Below are 21,433 nucleotides of genomic sequence, written 5' to 3'. Positions count from 1 at the left end.
CCCCACACCTGCCCCCCTCCACCCGCAGCATCTGCAGACACCCTCCTCCATCAGCGGTCCCCCCCTCACCCACCCCTCCCCCACCAATGGCACCCCCGCACCTGCCCCTCCACCACCTGCAGCACCTCCGGACCTCCTTTCCCATCCGCTGCAACACCCGTACCTGCCCCTACCCTACCCATGGTGCCTGCGGTCCCCTTCCCATCCCACAGCACCTCCGGAACCCTTCACCCATCCACAACATCCCCACACCTGCCCCTCTCCGACCCGTGGCACCCCTGCCCCTCCCCCACCTGCAGTGCCTCCGGACCCCTCTCCCATCTGCATCCCCCACTCCTCTGCCCCTCCCCCACGCGCAGCACCTCCCGAACCTTCCCCATCCGGGCCCCACCCCCACTTCTGCCTCCCCTTCACCCGCAGCATCTACAGACACCATCCGCAGTCCCCCCCGCACCCGCTACATTCTGTACATCGTGCCCTGCAGGTGCTGTTCACGCCGTCGCAAGGGGCTGCGCCTCCTTCACCATCGCACGCCCTTTCATTGTGCAATATTTAACCACTAACAAAGGAATGCAGGTAATACTCCATATAATACAAATATTAAACCCCAGAAAGGCATGCAAGGGTTAAGGGGGCGTAGCCCCTTGCGACGGTGTGAAGAGCGCCCGTAGGGTGCGATGAAGCACCTAGTACATTTATATATGCAGGTAGAAGGTTATTTGTCCATGGGTATGACAGAACTTTGAATACACTCTACTGTATGTTGCATTCAGGGGCCACAAAAAAAAAAAACAGTTTTGTCTGATGATTTAAAGACATGGTTGAAAATCACAGAAGAAAGCAACATATTTAGTAAAAGCTGCAGGATGATTTAAGACAATGGATGGGATGTAATGAAGTCCCAGTTCAGCGGCCGTGTGGGATGCAGGCCGAACTTGGACTATTTTTTTAAAGGGGCAATCGTTTACAAGGCAAAATCAGCCAGCATTCTACATGTCCGGACTCCATTATATTCCGCCCAATAAGTTAAAGTCACGTGAAGGTGGAAAGGCCACTTTAAAAACTCTTTGATGTGATTTGAACATAGAATAGTGACTGGCATATACCAATGAGGGATTCAGATTATTTTATGCCCATAATCAGCTTTAGGGCCATGCCACTGTCACGTATGGGACATTTGTACAAGTTTTAACATATACGTTTTTGTTTAAACTTAACATAAAGACGTTATTGTTTTTAAAAAAGTGAACGTAATATCAAAGTGTCTAACTAGGCTTATTTTTTAGGTTAAAAATATTATTTTTCTCCATTATACCCAACACAAAAACATTAAATTTAGTTGTCATGTACGGGACAAGACTTACAATGGGAGAAAACAGAAGGCTCTTGTGTGGGCGCACTCTTAGAAAGAAAGTTAATATATGACAATTTATAAGATGCTTAAAACATAACTTTTAATAACATTGTTAAAACGAAAATGCCCTTCCCAAAGATCTATGACACAAATTAATAATTAGCAAAAAATATTAAAATTGTTCTGGTCTCTTTATTTCAAAGAGTATTTGGAAAGGTTGTAGACACTGAACTGTCATACCCCCATTTCCCCTGACCAGTACAGGGTTTCTGTATTGATGGAACCGGGGGTTGGTCAAGTCAAAGATTTTATAAGGGAGATCCAAACACTTAAACCGTAAATAACTAGAATGGTAATCAGCAGTCACCACTCTAAAGATTGTACACCTGAATTACATACAGAAACCATAATTGCAAGAAAAATTTGTGGGCATCATAAGTCAGTCAAAGAAACTGCTGATAATGTAGACACTATGATGAGAAGTTACAGGATAGAATTAGTGGTGATACTGCTGTTGGTGTTTTATATCACATAGAGAAGGAAATTCCTGCTCTACAACACCAGGTATTCGCAGGTCGTCGCCTTTCCTGATACTGGCCTGGCCCAACGCTGTTTAGCTTCCAAGATCGGACGAGATCGGGCGCTTACAGCGTGGTATGGTAGTAGAGATTTATGTGTACACCAATGAGAGTGCACCTATATAGGAAATGAACGTTATGGTAAGAACTTACCGTTGATAACGTGATTTCTCTTATGTCCACAGGTATCCACAGGATAACATTGGGATATTGTCGAGCGACAGCGAAAATGGCACCAACACGGTCACGAGCTTTCTGGCCTCCCAGGATGCATTGGGGCCTCCACTATATAGTCCCGCCCACTGACTCAGTCAGATCAGTTCTTTCCACAGCGATTATAGGCAGGAACATTAGGTAGAGACCTGTACAGGCGATAAGAACACACATGCACACCCTTCCATACAAGAAGGAAGAGATTTTTAGTGTTTGTCTAGATCCTCAAATCAGATGCGTCCGGGTGGGATCCCTGTGGATACCTGTGGACATAAGAGAAATCACGTTATCAACGGTAAGTTCTTACCATAACGTTCATTTCTCTGGCTGGGTCCACAGGATTATCCACAGGATAACATTGGGATTCCCAAAGCCATTTTAGTGGTGGGGACGCTCCTGATTGCACAGGAGGACCTTTCGCCCGAAGTCTGCGTCATGAGAGGCAAAAGTATCCAAGGCATAATGTCTGATGAATGTGTTTATGGAAGACCATGTGGCTGCCTTACATATCTGTTCTGCTGATGCATCCTGTTGTGCTGCCCAAGAAGGACCTACCTTACGTGTAGAGTGTGCAGAGACATTAGCCGGAATAGGGAGATCTGCATGAGAATAAGCTTCAGATATTACCATTCGGAGCCATCTCGCCAGCGTCTGTTTACTAGCAGGCCAACCTCTCCTATGGAATCCGCAGAGGATGAAGAGGGAATCTGTTTTCCTGATGGCACTAGTACGATCTATGTAGATTTTTAAAGACCGGACCACGTCCAGTGACGCTTCTCCCGCAGATAGTCCCGATACCTGAAAAGCTGGGACTACAATCTCTTCATTCAGGTGAAACTTTGATACCACCTTTGGAAGATGGCTAGATCTCGTTCTGAGAACTGCTCTGTCTGGAAAAAAACTTAGGAAAGGAGACTTACATGATAATGCTCCTAAATCTGACACTCTTCTGGCTGACGCCATTGCCAGTAAAAAAAGAACTTTAACTGTTAACCACTTAAGATCTGCTCTCTCAAGTGGTTCAAACAAAGGACCCTGGAGAAATTTAAGAACTAAATTCAAATCCCAGGGAGCTGCTGGAGGAACAAATGGAGGTTGAATATGTACTACTCCTTGGAAAAAAGTACGTACATCCTGTAGGTCAGCAATCTTCTGCTGAAACCATACAGTCAACGCTGAGACTTGCACCCTCAAGGAAGCAACCTTCAACCCCTTATCCAATCCTGCCTGCAGAAAATCCAAAATTCTAGCTACTTTAAAGGCTCTTGGATTGTAATTTTTTCCAGAACACCAATGAATATAGGCTTGCCATATTCTATGATATACACGGGCCGAAGAAGGCTTTCTTGCTTTAAGCATGGTTTGGATTACTTGCTTTGAAAATCCTTTAGCCTCTAAGATAGAGGTTTCAACAGCCACGCCGTCAAAGACAGGCGATCCAGATGACTGTGACAACAAGGACCCTGCATTAACAGATCTGGACGTTGAGGGAGCAGTATCGGTGCTTCCACGGACATTCTCCACAGATCTGTGTACCAATGCCTTCTTGGCCAAGCTGGAGCTAATGGAATGATTGCTCCTTTTGCCTGTTTTATCTTTCTCACTACTCTGGGTAACAGAGATATTGGAGGGAACAGATATGCCAGCTGAAACCTCCATTCTACTGACAGTGCGTCTACCAGGACTGCTCCTGGGTCCCTTGTTCTTGATCCGTACCTCGGAACTTTGTTGTTTAGACGAGACGCCATAAGGTCTATCTCCGGTAGACCCCATCTGTTCACCAGTGTCTGAAACACTTCTGGGTGTAGTGCCCATTCGGTTTCCTGAATGGTGTGCCGACTGAGAAAATCCATTTCCCAATTTAGTACACCCGGGACAAATACTGCTGACAATGCGGGTTCACTACGGCTGGCCGGCGGTCGGGCTCCCGGCGCCCAGCATACCGGCGCCGGGAGCCCGACCGCCGGCTGACCGACAGTGTGGCGAGCGCAAATGAGCCCCTTGCGGGCTCGCTGCGCTCGCCACGCTACGGGCACGGTGGCGCGCTACGCGCGCCACACTATTTTATTCTCCCTCTATGGGGGTCGTGGACCCCCACGAGGGAAAATAAGTGTCGGTATGCCGGCGGTCGGGCTCCCGGCGCCGGTATACTGAGCGCCGGGAGCCCGACCGCCGGTATACAGAAGACCACCCGACAATGCTGGGAGATGGAGTTCTGCCCACTTTAGAATGGGAGTTACTTCCTCCATCAGACTCTTGCTGTGAGTCCCTCCTTGATGATTTAGGTATGCTACTGCCGTCGCATTGTCTGAGCGGATCTGGACTGGTCTTCCTTGTAGATTGTCCTTTGCCTGAATTAGGGCCAAGTAAATGGCTCTTATTTCTAACAGATTTATCGGCAGGCGAATTTCCCTTGCGGTCCATTTTCCCTGGAACCATAGGCTTCCGAGTACCGCCCCCCAACCTTGCAGGCTGGCATCTGTCGTCAGGACTTGCCACTCTTTTATCCAAAAGGGTCTCCCCTTGTTTAAATGGTCTGTCTAGACCTAGAGACCTTTTTACATTTACTGGAATCTTTATCATCTGCTTCTTTATTGTTTGATGATTTCCGTTCCATTTTGTCAAAATGAGATGCTGCAATGGAATTGCGCATATTCCACCATGTCGAACGTTGATACCATCAGACCCAACAGTCGCATTGCTGCATGGACTGACATTGTCTGGGCTTGAAACGCTTCCTGAGCCATGACCTGCACTTTGACTATCTTTTTCTCTGGTAAGAGAACTCTCTGTAGGTCTGAATCCAATATGGCTCCCAAATGAACCATCCGCTGTGATGGATTCAGGGACGACTTCTCCCAATTTATGAGCCACCCGTGTCTCTGTAAACAAACTATCGTCTGTTGGAGATGGCTCAACAGTAAATCTTGCGACTGTGCTAAGATTAATAGGTCGTCTAGGTATGGGAATATCCTTATCCCTTGTTTGCGCAGACAAGCTGCCATAACCACCATGATCTTGGTAAACACCCTGGGTGCTGTAGCTAGCCCGAAGGGCAGAGCTTGGAACTGGAAGTGTTCCTTGAGGATGGCAAACCTGAGGTAACACTGATGTGATAGTGCTATAGGCACATGTAGGTAAGCATCCCGCACATCCAGAGATACCATATAGTCTCCCGGTTCCATAGCCAACATTATGGAGCGCAACGTCTCCATGTGGAACTTCGGGATCCATATGTAATTGTTCAACATCTTCAGATTTAGAATTGGTCGATATGACCCATTTGGTTTCTGGATTAGAAACAGATTGGAGTAATACCCCTGTCCCTTTTGTGATGGAGGTACTGGGACAATCACACCTGACTGCAGTAATTTTTGGACTGCTTCTTGCAGGGCATTGGCCTTCAACTCTATACGAGACGGGCTGGTGCAAAAAAATCTTTGAGGAGGCTGCCTCCTGAATGGGAACCCATACCCCTGAGATACTACCTTCTGCACCCAGGCATCTGTTGTTGACTGTTGCCATGTGTGTGCAAATTACAGGAGTCGGCCCCCAACCCTGGAATCCTCCAGGCGGAGGCCTGTCTCTTCAGGCTGAGGGCTTTTGTTCAGGTTTGGAAGCTGGCTTTTTGCTAGCCCACTGCTTCTTACCCCTGGATTTAAACTGGGGTTGTTTAGGCTCCTCTTTATCTTTCGCTTTGCCAGCGAAATGAGCGAAATTTTAAACCCTTGGACTTAGGGTTGTAGGTAGCCGGAAATCTGACCTTCTTCGATTCAGCCTCTGACTCTAGGATATCCGATAAAGGTTTTCCAAATAATATATTACCCATGAAAGGCAATGCTTCCAATTCCTTCTTGGACTCCGCATCTGCCTTCCAGGTCCGTAGCCAGACTGCTCTGCGAGCGACTACTGCCAGGGCTGAAGCTTTAGAAGCAACAGTGCCTACATCAATGGCTGCTTCTTCTAAATACTGGGCAGATTGTCTTAAACGGCAAAGACGATCCTCTTGCTCCCTAGTAGGAGAGGGGATGTCATTCTTTAGTTCCTCTATCCATTCGCCCATTGCCTTTGCTACCCAGGCCGAAGCCATAGCAGGTTTTACCACTGCACCCACAAGAGAAAAAATATTTTTCAATAGGCTCTCTACCCTCCTGTCTGTGACATCATTCAAAGAGGTAGATGACAGTGGCAAAGCAGATTTGTGCACGAGTCGCAGAACATGTGCATCTACTTTTGGAGGAACTTCTCTCTTCGAACAATCTCCAGCAGGAAATGGATAATAAGAATCCCATCTCCTAGGAATCTTATACTTTTTACCGGGCGCTGCCCAAGACTCATCCATCATTTCCGTCAACTCCTCTGACGCTGGAAATTCAGCTTTCACTGACTTTGTTCGTTTGAATACAGGTGCTTTTGCTTTTAACGCTGTCTTGGCTGGTTCTTCCAGAGAAAGCACAGCCTTTACTGCATTAATGAGTTCAGCTACATCATCTGAACTAAAGCTCTGCGACTGATCATCATACGGAGTTGAATCTATTGTTTCCGCATCATCATCCGATGTATCCTCTTGTGTAGTCTGCCATACAGATGTATCTGTCTTAGTCTTACCTGTCTCTTGGTTGCTTGTAGAGGCTACTGGAACCAAACCATAGGAAGGGAGCTGCATGTATGGGTTCATAGTGTAACCTAACCCCTGAGGTGGTGCTACTGGAGCTAACCTGTCCGCTATTGAAGACAGAGTCTTTGCGAACATATTCCATGGTGGCTCTACTGGAGGTTGAACTAACTCCTGTTTTTTACTTCGCTGAAAAGCGAAACAGTTTGCACACAAACCCTCATAAGTGACCAATTGAATCATATCAATTACCCCTGACTTACAAGATAAGCATGTTAGGGCTATGGGAGTGCTTGATAAATTCTCCTCATCACTTTTGCCGCTCACAGACATTTTTTCTGATATTGACTACACAATTTTGTGACTGAACCACACCCTATAATCAGTATATAGAGGTGAAATCAATCTGACCACAGTGCACCTGATTTGAGGGTCAGAACAGGACTGACATTACACAGAAAAGTCAGCACACATACTAGCAGTCAGTCACATGTTAAAGCATTAGACATTGTCATATGAGAATACAACCTCCATAATAACTTATACATAAGTAGGAAATTTGTACTTCTGTTTAACTGGTTCTTTTTCAACATAACATGCAGAAAACACAGTAATATACAGGTCTCATATGCAATAGGTACTAAAAATTAACAGTGCACACTAAGAAGTAGAAGGAATTTTTAGTACTGTATACCCTGCCTCCAGGGAGCGGGATACAGGGAGACTCACCACACTTCCATATCCAAGCAAAGACGCTCGAAAGACGCTGAGTGGATTCAGACACTACTGGTGTACACTGCCGCTCTTGGTAACTGATAACGGACACGGACGCTGAGCGACTCCACGTGCATGCAGACACTAAAGGCCTGCGACTCGGTCTGGGCGGGTTTATATCCAGTGTACACAACCGCAGCGTCTAAGCTGCGACCGAGTAACCTCGTGGTAGCGTCTGAGCCGGAAGTGAGGTCATTCAGTTCATGAAACGAGAGACCCGCGGGAACTGGCCATGAACTCGGAGGAGGGACGGCCAGGAGAGCGTCTGAATCCCCCCGTTGACTTAAACTCCCAGGATCGCTGCCTCACCTAGTCCTGGCGCCTATGATCCCCGGAGCGTAGCGCTGTCACACTCGAGATGTTCGGCGCATCAACACGCTGTTTGTAGTCTCCACAAAATCAGCGTAGCTGTGTCCTGACCCCTCTAGTAAGAGGAAGTCCATATACTCACTGTCTCCCCATGCTCCGGCCACAGCCTGGTAACGTCTGCTGGACCTGCTAGAACATCCGACACAGACGCCCGTCGAGACAGCACTGTACCGCGAAGGTAAGCGTTGTTGCGACCCGGTGGGGAGTTGTTGGAGCGACTCTTTCTAATACACGTTTAAGACGCTGTTAAGAGAAGTCGCTCAAACAAAAACAGTAAGTCTATAAAAATAAAGTAATGAAAACTTGAGGCTGCTTTCACAGCAGCCCTGTGACCATGCGGCTTCCTGCCGCACCAAGCAAAAAACTGATCTGACTGAGTCAGTGGGCGGGACTATATAGTGGAGGCCCCAATGCATCCTGGGAGGCCAGAAAGCTCGTGACCGTGTTGGTGCCATTTTCGCTGTCGCTCGACAATATCCCAATGTTATCCTGTGGATAATCCTGTGGACCCAGCCAGAGAAATAAGGGTTTGAAAGAGAGGAGATAGAGAATAGGAAAAAAGTTAGTGAAAATATGTGGATCTGCTTTCCACGTTAGACCCGGTTCAAAAATTCCCACTATTGTGGTACAATGCTCCGGGAATCATGAATGAGAGTCCACGAAATTAGTGAGTAAAGAATATAATAATCGGTTGATTGGATAATGCGTATATTTAAGCTGATAACTTCGACAGAATAATACAAAGCTTTTGCTGCTACACACAAAGAAATTACTGAAGACTAGATCTTCAAAATATGATGAAAAATAATTTGCTGCTTAACACAGTAGAAAATATAAGATATAATAGGAACAAATTCTCTATGTATTAGATAGAGTGCAAATAAGAACACCCTGTGTCAATTATAAAATATAGATAATATGAAGCTTTGGAAAGTAAATTTCACAGGGCAAGAAACATAGGAAAAAATGGGAAAAAATTAAACAAAAAAGGACATGCGAGAGTTGTCCCTATAAAAAAGAAAAATGCAGCAAAGAAAAAGCAGCAAACAAGTAAGTGTTTGCAAAAGATAAATCATTGATGCCAAGATATTGTGCTATGTATGTAAAAGATAACAAAAGTAATAATGACTCAGTCCTGGCCTCAGTTAACAAATTCACTCATATGAAGGAGAAGCCCCTCAACAACACAATATTCACAATAAAAGTAACATATGTAATGCAGGAAACAAATTAATACAAATCTCCTTAAAGTGTTGCTATCTGTGGCGCAAACCACAAGATAGTGGGGGCTTACGAATCACCAATAGGTCAGAGAGCCAGGGAAGCCAAACAGGTGTGTTAGGATAATGCCATTATGGAACTGCGTGGACGAGACCCCTTGCAGAAAACGCGTTTCACCCTTAGGGCTTGTTCACTTCCGGGTTCCGTGTGGTCCGGTGGGGGAACAGGCTTATGTAGCAGCTGAAGGTGTAATTAGCCAATCAAGGCGTGTTAACTAGTATCGTATAACCGCTCGAGTCCGCGGTTGCTAGGTAACGGAGTTGCGGAGTTAAGACCGAAAAACGGGGACCTGATAGGTTGATGGAATCTCGCGAGATTGGGGAGGCCATCTTGGTTGAGGGAAACAGAGAATAAAGCTGTGGGCAAGCTCAGGAAATGCCGGACATTAATAAGTATTAGTTGTTATGCGGAGGTGGACAAAATAAAACCTATAATACATACTTGGAAATTTTTTTTATTATATATGTGTATTGATAAATTAGGGGTCGCGAAGAGGTGAGACCCGGGTCTAATTAAAGTACATATACCAGAATATAAGGTATATAAACATATTGTATGGCCAAGACAGGAAATTATATGTCACCTAGAGGCTAATGGCGCCATGTTAGTTGTGGGAAAAGCAGAGGGCAAATTAACTATAAATCTTAGTTATAGGGAATATAGTATTAGAAATGAGGTAAACCAGATTGGAACCTCATGGTATCAATATTATAAGTGTATGGGTGCAGAAAATTAGTATAAATATTGTTAGGCTAGGGTCACTAGGAAAGGGTATTGATAGAGGGATAAGGGATGCTTGAAAGTTTGCCAAGGTGAAAATAGGAAGTGGTCCCAGGAATAAAGGACCGAGTGTAAGAAGGATGAGGAAATGGTTAGAAATAACATAGAGATGGGGGAGGCAGCGAATATGAGGGAAGGATTGGTGGGTAGATAAATATGAAGAGAGCAAGGTTGACGGTTTAACAGAGTAAAAAAATAAATATATGGAAATTTTTAATGTGGATAGGCGGTGCCATTAAACTAGGTCATAGAAGCTGATAAGGGAAATAATGAAAAAAAGGCATGTGACGTGATGTGTGAAGGGGGGGGGGAAGGGGAGTGATGTATAATGATAAGTGAGAAGGGTTCACAAGGGTTGACCTGTGTGGTGACATCACAGAAAAGGTGCATGTTATGACTAGGGAAATTGGATGAGAATAGAGAATGGATATGTGAAAACTATGAAAGAATGAAGAGGATAAAATAAATAAAATTGATGTGCATTTCTAAGGTAAAATGATTGAAGGGATGAGACTGTGGTGTAGGAAAGGGTGAGGGCTAGTAAAATAAAGTTGTATCGATGGGTTGGATAGATTGAAAAGAAAGATGCTGATGTATGAAGGAAATTGAGGAAAAATAGGATGCAAGATAATGGGATAGAAAGAGAACAAAGGGAGGTGAAAGCTGAAAAATCAGGATAGTGGAGGGGATGTGAGGCGAGAAAGAAATAAATAGGATGTTTGGGTGCAATAGGACGGGAAAGTGAAGGGGAGTTAAGAAGGATAAAATGAAAGAAGGAAAAGAGATAAAGAGAGAAATGAGACTGGAAAGGGAAGGAAAGGAAGGGATTTGAGGAAGTGAGAGGAGGGGGGGGGGAGGGGGGAAAAAAGAGAAGAGAGGGGGGGGGGGATTTGAAAGGGAAGGGAAGTGTGAAGAGGGAGGAAAGCGTGTGAAGTGACAATGGGAAACGTAACCGGAAAGGAAAAGAGAAAGAAGAGAAAGGAAAAGAAAGAAGCAAAATAACTCGTAGGCTAATGTGAATGGGGGATGATGCAAAACAATTGGCTACAAGAACTCTACAAGTATATGGAAAAAAATATATTAAGAAAAATCCACAAGAAATGCCAATTTGGTAGTATTGTTGTGGGGAAAACAGGGATGTGTATAGAACAATTAAGAAGATTAACAGAAATCACAGGAAAGCTACATACTGAACATGATAAATGATTGGGACTGAGGTAGGTATCAATAGGGGAATACGGAGAAATCACAGAAACGCTCCATAATTTATAGTTTCATTGAGACCGAAAGGTTTCAAGTGTTCAGGCGAAAAATCCACTCGCTCTCTTTTTTATAAAGTTCTTTGGTTATGTCCCCTCTTCGTATGCCCAGATGAACCCGATCCAGGCCAAAGGTCTTAAATTCTTTGATAATAATATAATAATAATAATATACTTTATTTGTCATTAACAAAATCAACAACGAAATGTCAATGAAAATACAATCAGAGCCTCACAATGCCATAAGATAACAGTAACATTATGCCACATTTTGGAAAACATTTGCACACAACCTAATGATCATTTAACAGCCGAACAGCAGTTGGAAAAAAGCTGTTAGACATGCGATTTGTATGAGCGCGGATACTCCTGAACCATTTTAAAGATGGCAATCTTTCGAAGATCAAACAATTTGGATGACTCTCATCAGTGAATATACTCCTAGCTTTCCTTAATACATTTCTAGTATACGAGTCCTTCATACTTGGCAGAGGCACCCCAGTGATCCTACTGGCAGTTTTAACCACCCGCTCGAAAGCTATTCGTTCCGCTACAGTGCAGTTTCCAAACCACACTATCATCCCGTACGTTAAAACACTCTCTACAATACTATGATAAAACCTAACTAAAGTGCTTGTGCTTAAACAAACAGCTCTAAGCCTCCTCAAAAAGAAAAGGCGTTGCTGCGCCTTTTTAATCAGAAAAAGACTGTTCAAAGACCAAGTTAAGTCATTTGTAATATATGTGCCCAAAAATTTAAAAGAGACCACCTCCTCAATCGGCTTTCCGTCCAAAGACACGGGAAATAATGGTCTATTACAACCCCGCCTAAAATCAACAACCATCTCCTTGGTTTTAGTCGTGTTTAAAACCAAACAGTTTACTTTACTCCATTCCAGTAAGCGTAAAATTTCGGATCTATAGAATGACTCGTCGTTTCCACTTATCAAACCGACAACCGCCGTATCGTCTGCAAATTTCACCACTTTAACGGAATCAGAAATTGAAAAACAATCATACGTAAATAGAGAATATAGTAGCGGGCTCAGGACACACCCTTGTGGGACCCCCGTACTTATACAGATCTCACCAGACATAAATTTACCAAACCTAACTACTTGCGGCCTAGCTGTCAAAAAATTTAGAACCCAATTGCACGTGAACCCATTTACGCCTAGGTTAAAAAGCTTAGAGACCAAAGATGCTGGTACAATAGTATTAAACGCGGAGCTAAAATCCACAAATAAAATTCTCACATAAGTCCCTTTCTTCTCTAAGTGGGTCTGTGCCTGATGTAGAACAGTCAGGGCTGCGTCCTCTGTAGACCTATTCTGCCGAGATGCAAATTGAAAAGGATCGAAGTTCGCAGGAAAGTGGGATCTAATATGTTTTAACATCAACCGTTCGAAGCATTTCATAACTAATGATGTTAGCGCAATGTGCCGATAATCATCTAAACACTTTGGTAACCCCTTTTTGGGTATAGGGATAATTTCTGTATACTTAAAACACTTTGGTATTTTACAGACCTGCAGAGAGATATTAAATATTACTGTAAAAATCCCAGCTAATTCATTACAGCATTTTCTGAGAACTTTTCCTTGAATCCCGTCTGGGCCAGCAGATTTACCCATACTAACACCTCTAAGACACTTCAACACATTTTGCTCATCCAAGACTATCGAGGCCTCACCAGGTCTAATCCCAACCGCTTCAACACTAATTGAGTCATTTCTATCAAATCTTGAATAAAAGACATTTAAATCTTCCGCCATAGTGCTATTTACTGCACTTGACACCGCCTTCCTAGGTTTATAATCCGTAATATCTTGCAGACTCCGCCACATACTCTTAGGGTCATTACACTGCTTTAACTTGTCCTCCATTTTAATTGAAAATTCCCTTTTAGCCTTTTTTATCCCTCTCCTCAAATCCGCTCTAGCAATTGAGTATGCTTCCTTGTCCCCTATTTTAAAAGCTCTGTCCCTTGACTTTAACAATAAACGGACTTCGGCGTTTAACCAAGGTTTCTCGTCCGCAAAAACTTTAAAGCACCGCTTGGATGTTACACTTTCTACGCAGCAGTTTATATAGCCTATCACCGAAATTGCTAATAAATCAATATCAATAGACCCACTCCTTATGGACTCCTCAATTAACAACTCCCAGTTAGTAAAAGCTAAAGTGTCCTGGAGCCTTGCTACAGCGTTTTCCGGCCAAACAGTAATAGATTTCTTTCTAGGCCTAACCTGCTTTACCAGGGGTATATACTTGGGGATCAGGAACAAGGAAACATGATCTGACTTCCCAATATGCGGGAGGACAGCAGTCTCATAAGCAAGATCCATATTAGTGTACACTTGGTCGAGAATATTGTCGCCACGTGTGGGCACCTGAATATTTTTAAAATTTTTTAGCTAGGACCGACTGTAAGTCAGTCTGATTAAAATCCCCAGCAATAATAAAAGCAGCATCCACATATTTAGACTGTAAGCCAGTTAACCTGTCATATAAAGTGTCAAGTGCACAACCTACAGTAGCTTGCGGGCAAATGTAAACAGCCATAACCAAGATAACAGAATATTCTCGGGGCAAGTAATAAGGCCTGCACTTGATCACTAAAAATTCTAAGTCCTCAGAGCAATAAGATTCAACAAAAACAGCATTTGAACACCATAACGTATTCACATAAATGCAAACCCCACCACCCCTGCATTTCCCCGATGCATTTGTTCTATCAGCTCTAAACAAAATTCTATCCGTGAGTCCCAAAGCGGAATCAGGAACAGACTCCGACAACCATGTCTCAGTAAGAATTAATAAAGAACCATTCTTCAGGCACCGTTTATTTGCTATTTCTGCTTGAATGTCATCCAATTTGTTTATCAGGGAACGCACGTTTGCCAGGAGTAAACTGAGCAAAGGGGGCTTCACGGGACAAAGCTGCAATCTCACCCTCACTCCTGCTCTCTTTCCACGCTTCTGCCGTCTCTCCCTGCGTGGACACCGCTTCCAGCCTCCCACGAGATTTAGACCCCATCCTGGATTATCTCGTCTGGAACCATATCCAGCTCTCCTCTGTTGGTGGCGATTTGAATGATGCCCATGATGGTAATCTCCTCTCTGACCATTTGCACCCTGCCCCGGCAGCCACGAGCCCAGATCGCTCATGCTCTCTCCTTCCATAGAGGGCAGTCCCCCCGCCACAGCCATAGCAGCATAGCAGCAGTGCCCGGAATCACAGCCTCGTCAGCAGCAGCAGCAGGGTCAAAGGAAGCAGCGGCCGGAAGCACTCCCGCGGCACCAGCTCCAGCGTCTTCACCCCCCGCAGCACCAGCGCCCACAGACCGGAGCACACAGCCCGCAGCGTCCAGAGCGTCTCCTCCCGCAGCTCCAGGCCCAGCCCTCACAGATCGGAGCGCACAGCTGCCTTCCGTAAGAGCACCGGCCCCGGCTCTGGCACCGCCGAGTCTCCCCGCACCTCCGCGAGCCGCATCCCCACCACACCGGCCTCCATGCACGCCGTCTCCTCCATCGCCCCGCAGACCAAGCAAGACCTCCCGGGGGTAGGTAAGCCTCGTAGCACTACCCTGGAGGGACAATGCAAGCAGTTACATGCCACTATCATCCTCGTAACAGAGGTGCTCCTAGCCGCTGCGTCTGAACGCGCCGCCATGTTAGTACATGTTACAGTGGTCCTAGCTGTATAGATCCTTTGTGAGAAAAATGAAAATGTCTGGCTACTTACGTAAGCTGTTTCATCCGTGCCAGATCTCTGGAGGCATTACGGATGTTTCCTAGATGTTCCAACACTCTCTCTTTGAATTTACGTGTGGTCATGCCTATGTACTTGAGGTTGCACCCACAGGTTATGCAGTAGATCACCGCCTGAGTATTACAGTTGAAGAAATGTTGTAACGTAATAGACTGGCCATATCTGTCAATGACAGTATTGGTTTGCAGGATCTGTGGGCATGATTTACATTGTCCACAAGGAAAAGAACCAGTGATAGAAGGATTTTTGGAACTAGAAGTGATCAAGTGGCTGCGCACTAACTGGTCTTTCATATTTCTTGATCTCCGCCAGCTCATTTGTAATGGAGAATCAAATAAAGGTGCTAGGTCCGGATCCAGCTGTAAAATAGGAAGATGTCTGACTATGGCTCCCTTCAACATTCTCCATTCGGGACAGAAGGTGCCAATAAAACGAATGGTATCCTCCTGCTCTGTGTCTTTGGTCTTCTTTCCAAAAATCAAATTTTCTCTCTTAATTGCTACAGTGGCGGTATATGCCCGTTTGAGTGAGCATTTGCTATAGCCTCTATCCAGGAGGCGATTGGTAAGTTCCATACTCTTGATTTTGAAGATTTGGTCTTCTGAGCAATTGCGTCTCAAACGCAGGTATTCCCTTTTCGGGATGTTTTCAATGGTAGGAGGAAAATGTGAGCTTGTTTGGTGAAGGAGACTGTTGGTTGCAGTCTCCTTGCGATATAGTTCAGTTTCCAGAAAGCCTGCATTGGATTTGTAGATATTGAGATCTAGGAATGGTACCCTTTCAGAGCTGATGAAATGTGTCAAAGTAATGTTAAGATCATTCTTATTGAGAATCTGAATAAAATCCATGAGCAGACCTCTATCTCCATTCCAAATTATAAATACGTCGTCGATGTACCTCAGCCATAATATTACATGTATGGTGTATTTTTCATTAGAGGTGTTGAAGACGTAAAAGTGCTCCCACCACCCTAAAAAGAGGTTCGCATATGTGGGTGCACATGCCGCACCCATTGCAGTTCCCCTGATTTGCAGGAAAAATTGATCTTGAAAAACAAAATAATTTTTGGAGAGAACAAAGTTGAGCAACTGTAAAAGAAAATCAGAAAAATCATTGGTGCCAGTTTGATCCAAAAAGAATTTAGCTGCTGTCAGGCCTTGATGATGATTGATACTGGTATAGAGCGCCTCAACATCTAGAGTTACCAGGAGGAAATCATTCTCAAAATGAATATCATGGATTTTCCGCAATAGGTCAGCAGTGTCCTGTAAGTAGGATGGCAATTTGAGAACAAAATCACGTAGATGTAGGTCCAGAAATCGGCTGGGCTGCTCCAAGATCCCTCCATTGCCCGACATTATCGATCTGCCGGGTGGCTGGTGAGCATCCTTGTGAATCTTGGGCAGAAGATAGAACGTGGGGTTTTTTGGATTTTGGACCGTGAGATATGCTGCTTCTTGTTTGGTGATGGTACCTTGTATAGTAGCTTCTTGTATCAGAGAGATATAAGCTTTCAGAAACCTTGTAGTTGGATCATTGAGAAGCTTCTTATAACACAGAGGATTGAATAATTGTCTGTGTGCTTCAGTGATATACATTTGTAGTGGCCAAAGAACAATATTGCCACCTTTGTCCGATGGTTTTATAATCACATCTCACCAGGTTTCCATTTCACGTAATGCTTGTCTCTCTTTGAATTTGAGATTCCTGGGGAGGTGTTGATAGCCAGTTTTGGTTTGGACATAAATGTCGTCAAATTCTTTTAACACTCTGTTGAGAAAGACCTTAATTTCTGGGCTGGTATTATCAGGAGGAAAGAAAGAAGATTTTGGTTTACATTTGGGTCGACAGGAGGTGTTTTCTTCCATGTTAGATTCAGTTTGAAGTTCCTCTAGGACTTGGATAGCTTGAAGATAATCATTGGACAAATCTGTGCTACAGGTACTCTCTTGTCTTAGTAGTTGTTTGGCAAAAAACTTTTTAAGAAGAAGTTTTCTTCCAAATAGTCTCAGATCTTTCTCCCAGGAGAATCTATTGAAAGATCTGGAGGGTGAGAAGGAAAGGCCTTTAGCCAGTACCTCCATATGTGCAGGAGAGAGAGATCTTTCAGTCAGATTGATAACCTGTAGTGAAGAAGAGGTCTGCTGAGCTACCGCACTGTTTTTCTCTGACGAGCAGGGTATCGAGCGGTCCTTGATGTGTCCCAATCTGGGTTGCGTCCAGAGGCGGAACTACCGGCAGTGCAGGCAGTGCACTGCACTGGGGCCCGCCTCTGTCCAGGGGCCCAAGCATGTAATGAGTCAAACTGACTCATTACATGCCGCTGTGCGCTGCAGGCAACCGCTGCCCGCAGCGCACAGCCGCCCGGAGATAGGAGCTGAGCAGCGGTACAGACGGGGGAAGGAGGAGGGAGCCGGAGGACGGAGCCGCAGCAGCGCTTTGTTACTGGTGGAGGCGCTGCTGCTCCTCTGCTTCCCTATAGGCTGTCTTCCGAGAACAGCCTATAGGGAAGCAGAGGGGCAGCAGCAGCAGCGCCTCCACCAGTAACAAAGCGCTGCTGCGGCTCCGTCCTCCGGCTCCCTCCTCCTCATTCTCTACTGCCCGGGAATCGTCGTCTGACGCAGCTGCACCGAGGAGCCTGAGGGTAAGTATAATTCTTCTTTCTTTCTTTCTTTCTTTCTTTCTTTTTCTTTCCTTCTTTCTTTCTTGTGCCTGCCTGCCGCAATGTGTAAAAAGGGGGGACTACCTGCCGCAATGTGTAAAAAGGGGGGACTGCCTGCCGCACTGTGTAAAAAGGAGGGACTGCCTGCCGCAATGTGTAAAAAGGGGGGACTGCCTGCCGCAATGTGTAAAAAGGGGGGACTACCTGCCGCAATGTGTAAAAAGGGGGGACTGCCTGCCGCAATGTGTAAAAAGGGGGGACTGCCTGCCGCACTGTGTAAAAAGGGGGGACTGCCTGCCGCAATGTGTAAAAAGGGGGGACTACCTGCCGCAATGTGTAAAAAGGGGGGACTGCCTGCCACTATGTGTAAAAAGGGGAATCTGCCTGCCGTAATGTGTAAAAATGGGGACGCTGTCTGCCGTAATGTGTAACAAGGGCACGCTGTCTGCCGTAATGTGTAAAAAGGGCACGCTGTCTGCCGTAATGTGTAACAAGGGCACGCGGTCTGCCGTTATGTGTAAAAAGGGGTAATCTGCCCGACGCTATGTGTAAAAATGGGGAATCTGCCTGCCGTAATGTGTAAAAAAGGGGGGCTGCCTGACGCTATGTGTAAAAATGGGGAATCTGCCTGCTGCTATGTGTAAAAAGGAGGAATCTGCCTGCCGTAATGTGTAAAAATGGGGACGCTGTCTGCCGTAATGTGTAACAAGGACACGCTGTCTGCCGTAATGTGTAACAAGGGCACGCTGTCTACCGTAATGTGTAAAAAGGGCACGCTGTCTGCCGTAATGTGTAACAAGGGCACGCGGTCTGCCGTTATGTGTAAAAAGGGCACGCTGTCTGCCGTTATGTGTAAAAAGGGCACGCTGTCTGCCGTTATGTGTAAAAAGAGGAATCTGTTCGCTGTAAGGTGTAAAAGGGTCTCTACCTGGTGTAGTGGTGCTACTGTGCGGCGTAATTTGAATAATGGAGACTACTGTGTTGGTATTATTTTGTGGCCACACCCCTTCCCCACGAAGCCACGCCACTATGTATTTTTGCGCGCACCTACGGCGCGCACTGCCCCCGGGGTGGACTTGGATGGGGGGGGGCCCAAAGCATTTTGTCGCACCTGGGCCCACCGCTTGCTTGTTCCGCCACTGGTTGCGTCTGTCGTTTCTTCTTTCCCCCTCGCCTGGTTTTCCTTGGTTTCTGATCCGACCTCTTGGTTTTGAACCCTGGCCTAAAAAACGTGGGGAAAATTCTTCCACTTCTTCCTGATTATATTTGGTGTTTTCAAAGGTCTCACTGGCTGAGTCTCCACTATTGGAGGATTCAAATTCGTAGAAAGTCGGATCTTCCCTCTGTTTTCGATTCCTGTTTGGGGGTATGGGATTCCACCTAAAAATATCTCCACGTGCTAAATCCAGTTTGTCCCTAATGAATTTGTTTCGCTTGCGATCCACTGTTGTCTGTTCATATAGTTCATATGTACGGGACAAGCCAAGTTCTCCATCCTTTGTAAAGGGAACTTCTACCTGATAATTCTGCTCAACTCTTTGTATTAAGGGCCTGGGCCAGATATAATTAAGTCCAAGTTGGCCGAAGGTGCGGGTTCCCGGCCAAACGCGGATGTTTTTTTTTATGTGACAACCATTTACAAGGCATGGTTTTGGCTGGGAACCCGCACCTCTGGCCAACTCGGCCTTCATTATATCTGGCCCCAAGTGGGTTTTTTTTCTGAAAACCTAAAATGTAATTTCTCAACCTATGCTGAAAACTCAAAAGATACACAGATTGTTTTTACAGTACATACAGTAAGAGACATTTTTACTAGTCTGCATGGAATGGCCATTTACAAGTATTTGTTTGCAGACATGACTTCTCTATAGACAGTAATAGCATTAGTGACTGTAGTGTGTTACACTGTAAAAAATTTTTGGAAAAAAAAACATTTTTATAACTTATATAATATTATAAAATCTATCAAGGAAAACAAATATTTGAATATATTTTAATATACTTTATGCAGTTCGGATCATTTCTAACACTAGTTTGCAAAATAATGACTTTGCAGTAATGGTGTTTGTGAGAGAGCTCTATGGGGGTCATTCCAAGTTGCTCGCTAGCTACTTTTTGCAGCCGTGCGAACGCATAGTCTCCGCCCACTGGGGAGTGTATATTTGCTGTGCAAGGGTGCGATCGCATGTGCAGCCGAGCGGTACAAAAACAGTTTGTGCAGTTTCTGAGTAGCTCTGGACTTACTCAGCCGCTGCGATCACTTCAGTCTTTTTGGTCCTGGAATTGACGTCAGACACCCGTCCTGCAAACGCTTGGACACGCCTGCGTTTTTCTAACCACTCCCTGAAAACGGTCAGTTGCCACCCGTAAACGCCCTCTTCCTGTCAATCTCCTTGCAATCTGCTGTGCGAATGGATTCTTCGTTAAATCCATCGCTCAGCAACGATCCGCTTTGTACCCGTATGACGCGCCTGCGCATTGCGGTGCATACGCATGCGCAGTTCTAACCTGATCACAGCGCAGCGAAAAATCCTAGCGTGCGATCAGGTCTGAATGACCCCCATAATGTAATGTGTGATATGTGATAGTTATGGGACATTTATTTAAAAAATAATATTTTTTTTTTCTTAAACCATACATGTCTTTTCTCTGCATTCACTAGCCCAGATAATGCAACCTTGGATTCTATCCCTTCCCGCATGAATACAGGTAGGATGGCACATTTATCCAAAGCCATTTATGCAAAGCAAGACGGGAGGGACTGCCAAACTCGGTATCCGGTCTCTAGGTCGGCCACACTTAGGTCGACAGTCATTAGGTAAACCACAACTGGTCGACATCCATTATGTCAACATGCTTTCTAGGTCGACATGTGCTAGGTCAATGCGACAAAAGGTCGGCATGAGTTTTTCACAATTTTTTTAAGTTTTTTAAACTTTTTTATACTTTACGATCCACATGGACTACGATTGGGAACGGTAACCTGTGCCGAGCGCAGCGGTAGTGGAGTGAGGCACCTTGCCCGAAGCATGGCGAGCGAAGCGAGCCATGCGAGGGGACACAGTGCACTAATTGGGATTCCCGGTCACACTACGAAAAAAACGACACCAATTTAAGAAAAAAAAAAACTTATGTGGGCCTATTGTCATACAATTTCCAAATGTTCTGCTCTCCCGGATGTTCCATTCAAAGTTTCAATGAACAAAACATTTTTACAAAGGACTTTTTCTTGTCCTGAAATAGTATCTCTTTTCCTCTTCTCTCTCAGCTCACAAAGAATAACCTTTCATGTTCTTATACATCCGTTACTTATTTTAAATCAGTCTCTTCTGTGTACTGGGATTATAAGTACAAGTTTCAAGGATAAGCTTTAGGCAATAGAAGAGTATAAACTATGATACTGTGCTTTATATGACTTTCTTTTCTTAAATGTGCCCTGCTGCAACTTTCACTAAATATATTGCTTTGAATTTTCAACTTTATTTATAGCTATACATTTATTTATTTAGGTAGATGGTTTTCCGTCCATGGGTGTAACAGAACTTTGGATACACGCTACTGTATGTTGCTTTCAGGTGCCCGTTGGCGTTCCTATAATGGATGCAATGTGTGCACTGCACACGGGCCCCTGCGTCTAGTGGGGCCCTGCACCGCATACACTGCACCCATGTTTTATTAGAGATGAGCGCCTGAAATTTTTCGGGTTTTGTGTTTTGGTTTTGGGTTCGGTTCCGCGGCCGTGTTTTGGGTTCGACCGCGTTTTGGCAAAACCT

At 45.0% G+C, this 21,433-nt stretch overlaps 1 protein-coding gene and 1 pseudogene across 2 annotated transcripts in view; both read right to left on the bottom strand.

Moving 5' to 3' along the window:
* LOC134927169 (uncharacterized) overlaps nt 1–21,433 on the bottom strand; it is a 352,100-nt gene that overhangs the window by 29,131 nt on the left and 301,536 nt on the right. The window lies entirely within an intron of this gene.
* On the bottom strand, nt 1,904–2,022 carry LOC134930745 (5S ribosomal RNA; annotated as a pseudogene).

Source organism: Pseudophryne corroboree, chromosome 5 (assembly GCF_028390025.1).
Source record: "Pseudophryne corroboree isolate aPseCor3 chromosome 5, aPseCor3.hap2, whole genome shotgun sequence".
Taxonomy (NCBI): domain Eukaryota; kingdom Metazoa; phylum Chordata; class Amphibia; order Anura; family Myobatrachidae; genus Pseudophryne; species Pseudophryne corroboree.
The sequence above is the reverse complement of the archived record's forward strand: the minus strand, read 5'-3'. Positions and strand labels throughout refer to the sequence as shown.